The 10,683-nt window shown below is 51.5% G+C and overlaps 1 long non-coding RNA gene across 1 annotated transcript in view; it reads right to left on the bottom strand.

Annotated features, from left to right (window-relative positions):
* Positions 1-343: 343 nt before the first annotated feature.
* The window catches only part of LOC147095350 (uncharacterized), an 85,168-nt gene continuing 74,828 nt past the window's right edge, over positions 344-10,683 (bottom strand). Inside the window, exon 3 of the long non-coding RNA XR_015074789.1 lies at positions 344-639. This is a non-coding gene — a long non-coding RNA (uncharacterized LOC147095350). The remainder of the gene's footprint in view (positions 640-10,683) is intronic.

The raw sequence follows: 10,683 nt of genomic DNA, 5'->3' as shown, positions 1-10,683 counted from the left end.
TCCCAGGGCAGGTACAGCACGGGTTAGATACAGAGTAAATTTCCCTCTGCAGTGTCCCCTCAGTCTGTGGGTCTGATGCAAAGTATGTCCGCTTCCATTCTGCCAGAACAAATCCGTTCAACCGAGATATCCTGAACCCTGAACGGTCAGAGTGCCGACACTCTGGGACACCTGTCTTATCTCAGTACCTTTCTGAATGTGTTATTTCGCACTTGCAGAGATTCCCTGCAGCAGTTTCCTCTTCCCATTTCCTGCGATTCCCAAATCTTCTCCTAGCCTCATCCCATCCCTGAACACCTTGTCCTCGGACACATTGACCCTGAAGACAAACAAGACACGGATGTGAAGCTGTGATCAATGCAGTAAGTTTTATTTCTGAGTACAGCCCATTATTCTGAGAGCAGTAATACAGGGTCAGGGGTTACAGGACCTAAACAATCAAACAGAGCCTGCTTCCTGTGAAGGAAGGTTTCATTCAGTGAGAACGCGGAGAGCTCGGGCTGGTGGGAATCCATCACTGGATCTTTCATCATTTCAGAAAGCAGCATTGTAACATATCAGGGCACTTTTTTGGGAAAGGCATCTCGTCTGTGTTACAGCCGCCATCACGACATGTTCCTCCATACCAGGTGCAGGGCACTAAAATCCAAAATGAAGAATGAATTAATTGATGGTTCTGTACACAGAGGGAGGGAGAACAATGAGAAAACATGAAGCTGAGTCTGTCAGTGTTACTAAGACTGACTCTGGACCACACATGAACCTTAACTCTTTTATACTTAATGAAACTCCACACCTCTCCCCCTCCCCCGACCTGTGCAGACTCACTCTTTGTCCTGAAGGGCAGCCCAAGGGGATTTCCTCAGAATGGAGCCCACCACACCCGCTATCTGAGACCAGAGACACAGAGAGGAAAGATCTGACATTGATGGAGAACCTTTCCCGGCACCAGAAGGGCCCAAAGAGTTTCACAGACCAGGGCTTGTTTCTGAAGTGCCGACACTGTTTTGTAGGAAACGTGGCAGCCAATTAGCTCACAGCAAAGTCCCACAAACAGCAAATGAGATTGGACAGGATGGGGAGTCTCTGTTCATGTTGTATGAGCGAGTGATGTCGGTCCAAGACACCAGGAGAACTCCCAGCTCTTCAAATAATGTCACCAGATGTTTCCTGCCCCATGAACAGGTAGACAGGGTCTCCGTTTAACGTTTCATCCACAACATGACACCTCCAACAGTGCAGCACTCCCCCAGTGCTGGGCTGTATGTACTGGACTGGGGCATCAACCCACAACTTGTTCACTCAACTCCCAACTGAGCCAAACTGACACCCAGCTACTGGCAATTGATCATTTCACCGCTTGCCTCCTCTACTTAGTCTGTGTTCTCACATCCCGATCTCTATGAAGGCTGCAGAATTATTCCAATTAAATAAACCTGTTTTGAAACCTTTTTGATCCCATTCCCTGCCCTCCTGTAATGAAAAGCTGACTCTTGTCTGGGGACCGGTTCCTCACACACCTCCAGCATCGCTCCCAATTCACCATTCTTCATCTGTGAGACTGGACAGTGAGTGTGGGGGAAAGGGACTGAAGGATCTCCCGCTTCTGTCCTCACACAGAGTCCGCACTCTCACACTTTGCAGCGGGTAGCAGTGATCGGGAGCAACAACTGGGAGTTTCCCCTCCGCAGTACCTGGGTACTGAGGCCAATTACAGAGTCTCCTAACCGGGTCAATGCTGCGGCTGAGATCCGCCCACTCGGCACCGGCCAGTAATTTGTGCTTTTATTGCTGGTCTGTTTGGATCAGCAAACACCTGCCATTCCCTCGACCCACTGAGGTACCCGCTGAATAATCGGGGGATTTACCCGTGGAACTGGTTCAGGTTAAATTCTTCAGACTTTCTTACAATCTTACAATCACCTTCACTCAATTAATCAAACTGTGACATTCAAACAGAGAATACAATAGTTTAAAACATAAAACTGACTGGACACTGACTGCGGAGAGATCAGAGAGACCTAGAAACCAAAACCTATTCCTACTCCTCCAAATCTACCTCTTCCTCCTCCTAATATCTTCCAATTGGCGCCTCCAGTGAGGCTGGCCTGAGTCAGCACCAGGAATCCAAGAAGCAAGAGCAGAGCTTTCATCTTCTGCGATGTTTTCCAGAGTCAGATTCAGGCGGCTGGAGTGGAAATGTTCTGAATCCGGACTCCGAGTTTGCTGCATTTATAATCACACACACGGGGAGTGGCTCTGCTCTCTGGAGATATCCTGGGAAAAGGCGTTTCCTTTTTATGTGACGTGGGTCAGTTGGCAGCTGGACCCAGTTGGCAGTTCTCTATCTTTCAGAAGACAAGGTTGTGTGTTTGGGCCCAACTCCAGGTCTGAAATCCTGAGCTCAGCTGGCATGATGCAGCTGGTACACAAACATTATGGGAATCAGGTGGGGAAGTGGAGTTGAGGTCAAAGATCAGCCATGGTATTTTTGATAGGCGGAGCCGGCTGGAAGGGCCGTATGGCCTACTCCTACTCCTAATTCTTATGTCCTTATGTTCTCAACAGGACTTTTAACCCATCAAACCTAGGCCTAGAAATTGGATATGGCCCGAAAACGGGCGGTGTCGTGGCCCAGTGCTATTTGGCTGCCCCCGTTCAGAGTGGCCCAGGCAGCACGCACAATTCATGCTGTCTGCTCATTTACATGATTGTAGTGCTGATCACAGCGCTAAACAGGTGGGCTAATATCCTGTGCAGTCTAATGGCCTGTAATGTGTGGCCTAGTGTTTCTCCACTACTTAGAGTGGAGGTGCTTTGATGCAGCAGCACCTCATTGTCACTGAAGTAGGGGTTGGAATTGCAGTTGGCCCACAAGTCTCAGCAGCAGCAAAGAGAACGAGCCACAAGGTCCTCCGATGCGGCTCTGGAGGCATTGGTCGTGGCAGTGGAGAGGAGGCAGGCTGTCCTGTTCCTGCAGCGTGGCAGGAAGCCATCAGTGCACACTTCGAGAAGGCTGTGGCAGGAGATAGCTGGGTACATCACATAGAAACATAGAAGATAGGAGCAGGAGTAGCCCATTCGGCCCTTCGAGCCTGCTCCGCCATTCAATGAGACCATGGCTGATCATGCAAAGTTAGTACCCTGTCCCTGCCTTCTCCCCATATCCCTTGATCCCTTTAGCCTTAAGAAATATATCCAACTCTTTCTTGAATATATTTAATGAACTGGCCTCCACCGCCCTCTGTGGCACAGAATTCCACAGGTTCACCACTCTCTGGGTGAAGAAATTCCTCCTCATTTCAGTCCTAAATGGCTTACCCCTTATCCTTAGACGGTGATCCCTGGTTCTGGACTCCCCGGCCATCAGAAACATCCTTCCTGCATCTAGTCTGTCCAGGCCTGACAGAATTTTGTAGGTTTGCATGAGATCCCCTCTGTAAGAATTCGCAATAATTTACAGTTCTGAAGATTAATTTTTTTGAATAAAGTATCCCTGGGCAATGTGCTTTTAAATTTCCAGGGATAAAAAATGGCAGTCGCACCACATGGCCGAATGACAAAAGAGGCTTGGAATGCAGCTTTCTGTGTCTGGAAGTAAGGTTCGATGAAGACAAAGGACAATGCTTTGTTTACAAAGCAACTGAATACTATTAGCATTTGTTTGCATATCGAGTGGAGGACATCTAAACTGCAGAAGAGACTTTTGTATCTTGAATGGGAAGCGTTAACATTTGAATGGATTTTAAATCACCCCAGTACTGGACAATAGAGCAGTCGTATCTCCCTTTTGTTTCAGCACAGGGAGCTCCGAAAATCACATTAACTCAATCCAACCACTTTGAGTTAGCCTATCACAGCTTTCTCTTGTGTATTGGACCCTTTTGGGTGGGGAATTTTGCACACAGCCTTGCAAGGCAGAACGGGAGGGGCTCACCAGGTATAAAGATAGATGCTGAAGCTATCTCGCTCTCTTGACTTCCTGGGACCATAGGTGAGCTCTCTCTCTCTCTTCCTCTTCCTCTTCGCTGGACCACATGTGAGCGGAGTTTCTGACTCCTCAACAAGGCAACCTAGCAGGAGTTAAGGGGGGGGTGGTGATTTAAGGGAATTGCTAAGATTGTTTAAATAACATTGTAGCCATTGTATCCCTCGTTTTCGCCGTCTGCAACCCCCCGTTATATAGTTTTACAATTTCACTGTGTTCGTGTGGGATAGTTTGATATTTTTGATTATAGTTTCTTTTAGTTAATGTGGTAAACCACTGTTATACCTGTCTGTATGTGTATTCCACTAGGTACAGGTCTGGACATGCCTCGGCTGACTCCTCCCACTATTCCAGGTATATAAGTGACTACCTCCCAGTCCCTTAGTATTCTGGATGGGTCGACCACTCGAGACTAGACCTTCATTCTTTAGTTAATAAAAGCCTGGTTGTTACTCGCTTAACCTCAGTCTTTTGAGTAATTGATGGCGCATCAATTTTATTAACTAAATTTTTTATAATGGAGAAGATCCTCACACCAGCATGCCTGGACCTGGACAGTCGGGAAGCGGACGCTTCCACCAAGTTTGCTCACTGGCTCATATGCTTCGAGGCATTCCTGACTGCCTCCACTGTGGTCGTAACGGATGCGAACAAACCGTCTGTCCTGATCTCCAAGGTGAACCACCGAGTGTACTCAGTCATCCGGGACGCGACCTCGTGCACAGCCGCCCTCCAGCTCCTCAAGACCCAGTGCACGCGCCCTGTGAACGAAGTTTACGCCAGGCACCTCCTGGGGAGTCGCAAGCAACAACCTGGGGAATCGACTGAGGAATACCTCCGAGCACTGTCCGTGCTTGGCCGGGCCTGTGGGTGTAAGGCGGTAACGTCCACTAAGTACACGGAGGAACTGATCCGGGATGCCTTCGTAGCGGGCCACAAGTCCAACTACACCCGACAGCGACTGCTGGAGCAGAGTGGCCTCACCCTCGACAAAGCCTCCAAAATCGCACTAACGCTGGACGCAGCCTACCGGGGCATGGATGCCTACTCCTCTGCACCGTGGATGCCGCGGGGAACGACAACCTGGGACACGGTAGGACAGCCCCATAGCACCGTGCCACCCCAGCCACAGCCCAACAACAGCCCAACCACCGCAGCAGTGTCCCAAAGCCAGACAGCAGTATCCCAAGGCCAGAAATGCTACTTCTGTGGCCAGGCCAAACACCCCAGAGCGCGCTGCCCGGCGAAGAATGCGACCTGCTCGGGCTGCGGGAAAAAGGGACACTACGCTAGTGTCTGCAAGACCAAAGCCACCCCGAATGCCAGCAGCGCCGCGTGTGGGCCGTGCGAGCCGCCATCTTGGGCCCCCAGCAGCGCCTTGTGTGGGCCGTGCGGGCCGCCATCTTGGGCCTCCCCAGCCATGTGCGAACCACCGCAGCAGCAGCCATCTTGGACAACTCCAGCCACATGGGAATCATGGACGCCGCCATCTTGGACACCAGCCGGGACGCAGCAGGCCGCCAACCCCCCCCCCCCACATCTGATACCCGCAGCGACACACCGACCCCTACGCTGGCCTCTGTTACGCTGGACCAAACGAGACCGCACCAACTAGCTCGGTCCAAAATGGACGTTAAGGTAAACGGCCATGCAATAAACTGCCTTTTTGACTCCAGGAGCACAGAGAGCTTCATCCACCCCGACACGGTGCGGCGTTGCTCTCTCCCAGTCCTGCCTGCGCACCAGCGGATTTCTATGGCCACCGAGTCCCAGTCAGCGGATATTGGCGGCTACTGCATGGTGACACTAGTAGTAGACGGGACTGTGTTCAATAATTTTAAACTCCTGGTCCTGCCCCAACTTTGTGCTGCCGTCCTACTGGGGTTGGATTTCCAGTGCCACCTCAAAAGCGTTAAGATGGCGTACGGTGGCCCCCTCCCCCCACTCACAGTCCACAGCCAGCAGCCTCCAAATTGCCCACCGCGCACCAGATGCAACCTCTCCACACTCAGAGTCCCACCCCCCCCACTGTTTGCTAACCTCACCCCCGACTGTAAGCCCATCGCCACAAAGAGCAGGCGATACAGTGCCGGGGACAGGGTTTTCATCAAAACCGAAGTGGAGCGGCTCCTGAAGGAGGGGATTATTGAGGGCAGCTCCAGCCCCTGGCGAGCCCAGGTTGTGGTCGTTAAGACCGGCGAGAAACAACGCCTGGTCATCGACTACAGCCAAACAATAAACCGCTACACCCTGCTGGACGCCTACCCACTCCCCCGCACAGCTGACATGGTCAACCAGATCACGCAGTACCGCGTCTTTTCGACCATTGACCTGAAATCAGCGTACCACCAGCTCCCCATCCGCCCCGAAGAACGCCAGTATACTGCTTTTGAGGCAAACGGCCGCCTCTATCACTTCCTTAGGGTTCCCTTTGGCGTTACCAACGGGGTCTCCGTCTTCCAAAGGGAGATGGACCAGATGGTCGATCAAAACGTGCTGCAGGCCACTTTCCCTTACCTAGACAATGTGACCATCTGCGGCCATGACTTGCAGGACCATGACGCAAACCTCGAGAAATTCCTCCGCACCGCCCAACTCCTGAACCTGGCATATAACAAGGAGAAGTGCATATTCCGCACAGACCGCCTCGCCATCCTTGGCTGTGTTGTGGAACACGGGGTCATCGGTCCTGACCCGGACCGGATGCGTCCCCTTATGGAACTCCCACTGCCCCACTGCCTAAAAGCTCTGAAGAGGTGCCTAGGGTTTTTTTCCTACTACGCCCAGTGGGTCCCCTACTATGGAGACAAAGCCCGTCCGCTGATCAAATCCACCTCTTTTCCCCTAATGGCAGAGGCCCGCTCGGCCTTCCACCGTATCAAGGAGGACATTGCCAAAGCCACCATGCACGCAGTGGACGAATCCATCCCCTTCCAGGTGGAAAGCGATGCTTCCGACTTCGCTCTGGCCACCACCCTTAATCAGGCGGGGAGACCTGTGGCATTCTTCTCACGAACCCTCCAGGGCCCGGAGACCAGACACTCCGTGGTCGAGAAGGAGGCCCAGGCTATTGTGGAGGCTGTACGTCATTGGAGGCACTACCTGGCCGGAAAACGATTTACCCTGCTCACTGACCAGCGTTCAGTTGCTTTTATGTTCAACAACAAGCAGAGGGGCAAAATCAAAAATGACAAGATCTTGAGGTGGAGAATCGAACTTTCCATCTACAATTACGAGATCTTGTACCGGCCTGGGAAGCTCAATGAACCCCCAGATGCCCTATCGCGTGGCACCTGCGCCAGCGCACAGATCGATAGGCTGAGGGCCCTCCACAATGACCTCTGCCACCCGGGGGTCACCAGGTTCTTCCACTTCATCAAGACCCGCAACCTGCCTTACTCCATTGAGGAGGTCAGGACCATGACCAAGAACTGCCAAGTCTGCGCTGAGTGCAAACCGCACTTTTATAGACCAGACAGAGCCCACCTGATAAAAGCCACTCGCCCTTTCAAACGCCTGAGCGTCGATTTTAAAGGGCCTCTCCCCTCCTCCGACCGCAATGTGTACTTCCTCAACATCATTGACGAGTACTCCCGTTTCCCGTTCGATATCCCCTGCCCGGACATGACCAGTGCCACGGTCATTAAATGTCTGAACAGCCTCTTCACCCTGTTCGGTTTCCCCAGCTATATCCATAGCGACCGGGGCTCATCGTTTATGAGCGACGAACTCCGCCAGTACCTGCTCGCTAGGGGTATAGCCACAAGCAGGACCACCAGTTACAACCCCCGGGGGAACGGACAGGTGGAAAGAGAGAATGCAACAGTTTGGAAGGCCGCCCTACTAGCCTTAAAGTCTACGGGCCTTCCGACCTCCCGCTGGCAGGAGGTGCTCCCCGATGCGCTCCACTCGATTCGGTCACTGCTCTGCACTGCCACCAATGCCACCCTTCACGAGAAAATGTTTGTCTTCCCAAGGAAGTCCACATCGGGGACAGCGTTACCACCATGGCTGACGTCCCCAGGGCCGGTACTACTGAGAAGACACGTGAGGACCAATAAAACGGACCCCCTGGTCGAGAGGGTCGACCTCCTCCACGCCAACCCCCAGTACGCTTACATTGCGTACCCGGACGGGCGGGAGGAAAGTCTCCATACGAGACCTCGCACCCTCGGGGACCGCTGTAACCCACTACCCATTACCACCACCCCCCACGACACCCTCGGGGACCGCTGTAACCCACTACCCATTACCACCCCCCCCCCACGACCCGATATCCAACCCCAGCAGCCGGCTCGCCTTGGACCGTCACCCACGAGGACTACACTCCAGTGCCCCAGCCTACACGGGACGCGACGCCGGAAGCTCCACCACCCCTGCCGTCGCCACGTCGATCACAGCGGCAAACAAGACCTCCAGAGAGACTCCAAAACACGAACTTTTAAATACACTTCACCCCGCCGGACTCATTTTTAAACAAGGGGTGAATGTGGTAAACCACTGTTATACCTGTCTGTATGTGTATGTGTATTCCACTAGGTACAGGTATGGACATGCCTCGGCTGACTCCTCCCACTATTCCAGGTATATAAGTGACTACCTCCCAGTCCCTTAGTATTCTGGACGGGTCGACCACTCGAGACTAGACCTTCATTCTTTAGTTAATAAAAGCCTGGTTGTTACTCGCTTAACCTCAGTCTTTTGAGTAATTGATGGCGCATCAGTTAATAAAGCTTGATTTTTGCTCTCATCCAAACCACTTGTTCCGTTTTAATATCATTAATTATAAGTTCCTCCACTCAGAACTAAAGGAGGGGTAGAGATTCGAAACCGCTGTTTGTAAATTGGTTTAGAGTGCAGCAGCAAAAAGACTGCTGGCCAGGTAGATTACCTTAAACCAGTTTACAAGAAGCCCCCGGAATCCTTACACCTCTCAATCTTCTAAACTCCAGTGAGTATAAGCCCAATCGACACAATCTCTCCTCATACGTCATTCCTGCCATCCCAGGTATCAGCCTGGTGAATCTTCGCTGCACTCCCTCCATGGCAAGAACGTCCTTCCTCAGGTAAGGCGACCAAAACTGCACACAATACTCAAGGTGCGGTCTCACCAAGGCCCTGTACAACTGTAGCAAGACATCCTTTTTCCTGTACTCGAACCCTCGTGCTATGAAGGCCAACATACCATTTGCCTTCTTAACCACCTGCTGCACCTGCATGCTTACCTTCAGCGACTGGTGCACAAGGACACCCAGGTCTCTTTGCACTTCCCCTTCTCCCAATCTGTTGCCATTCAAATAATAATGTGCCTTCCTGTTTTTGCCACCAAAGTGGATAACCTCACATTTATCCACATTATAGTGCATTTGCCATGTTTCTGCCCAATCACCCAACCTGTCCAAATCGTACTGGAGTTTCACGACATCCTCCTCACAGCACACCCTCCCACCCAGCTTTGTGTCGTCTGCAAATTTGGAAATATTACATCCAATTCCCTCGTCCAGATCATTAATATATATTGTGAACAGCTGGGGTCCTAGGACCGATCCTTGCGGTGCCCCACTAGTCACTCCCTGCCACTCGGAAAACGACCCGTTTATTCCAACTCTCTGCTTTCTGTCCGCCAACCAGTTCTCTATCCAAGTCAATACCTTGCCCCCAATCCCATGTGCCTTAATTTTGCACACTAATCTCTTATGTGGGACCTTATCGAAAGCCTTCTGAAAGTCCAAATGTACCACATCCACTGGTTCTCCCTTATCTATTTTACCAGTTACATCCTCCAAAAATTCCAGTAGATTAGTCAAGCATGATTTACCTTTTGTAAATCCATGTTGACTTTGTCCGATCCCGTCACTGCTTTCCAAGTGCTCTGCTATTACATCTTTTATAATGGACTCTAGCATTTTCCCCACTACCGATGTCAGGCTTATCGGTCTATAATCCCCCGCTTTTTCTCTACCACCTTTTTTGAATAGTGGGGTAACATTAGCTACATCACGGTCAACAGTATCATGTCACGGTCAATAGTGTTGTCCCGCGGACATGGATACAGTGCCGCAAGAAGTTTAGCGACCTCACACGGCAGGTCAAGGTGAGTGAAGGCTTCAGCAAATGTCATATCCCAGCATCTGCATCACAAGCCTCAGACACTGCTCAATGCATCACACCCCCATCACTGACCGACCTTTCACCACTCAGACCTCACAATCATAGCTTCATTTCACCCTCACAACCTTACCATTGCTGCAACACTCACAGCCACATCTCACACCTTGCACACACCGACAGCTATTCAACTTTGACAGACACATCACCCAAACACTCACTGCACTCACTGACACACTTCCCTTTTTCTTGCAGGCCAAGGTGGCTCACAACCGCCGCGAGCAATGGCAGACGGGAGGTGGCCAAACCGCTGTACAGGCCTTTGCCAACTGGAGGAGACAGTGCTCGACATCATTGAAGGGGAAGTCACCGAGGCTGCAACAACGGGGAAGTTGCAGCCCTGGGGGTCAATAATGCTCATTCCTAATCCTTCTTCTCATATCCCACATCCCCTCATCCCACAACCTCTTCTCACTTACAAGCTGCTGATGCTATATACATGGATATCTTGCTTTCCCCCCTCCCCTCATCATAACCTGACTCTTGTGCCTTTCTGATTTCAGATGACCAAGATCTGCCACCCGCAT

This window comes from Somniosus microcephalus, unplaced genomic scaffold, assembly GCF_052327205.1.
Source record: "Somniosus microcephalus isolate GS21.2 unplaced genomic scaffold, FLI_Smic_1.0 unresolved_chr1, whole genome shotgun sequence".
Lineage (NCBI taxonomy): Eukaryota > Metazoa > Chordata > Chondrichthyes > Squaliformes > Somniosidae > Somniosus > Somniosus microcephalus.
The sequence above is the reverse complement of the archived record's forward strand: the minus strand, read 5'-3'. Positions and strand labels throughout refer to the sequence as shown.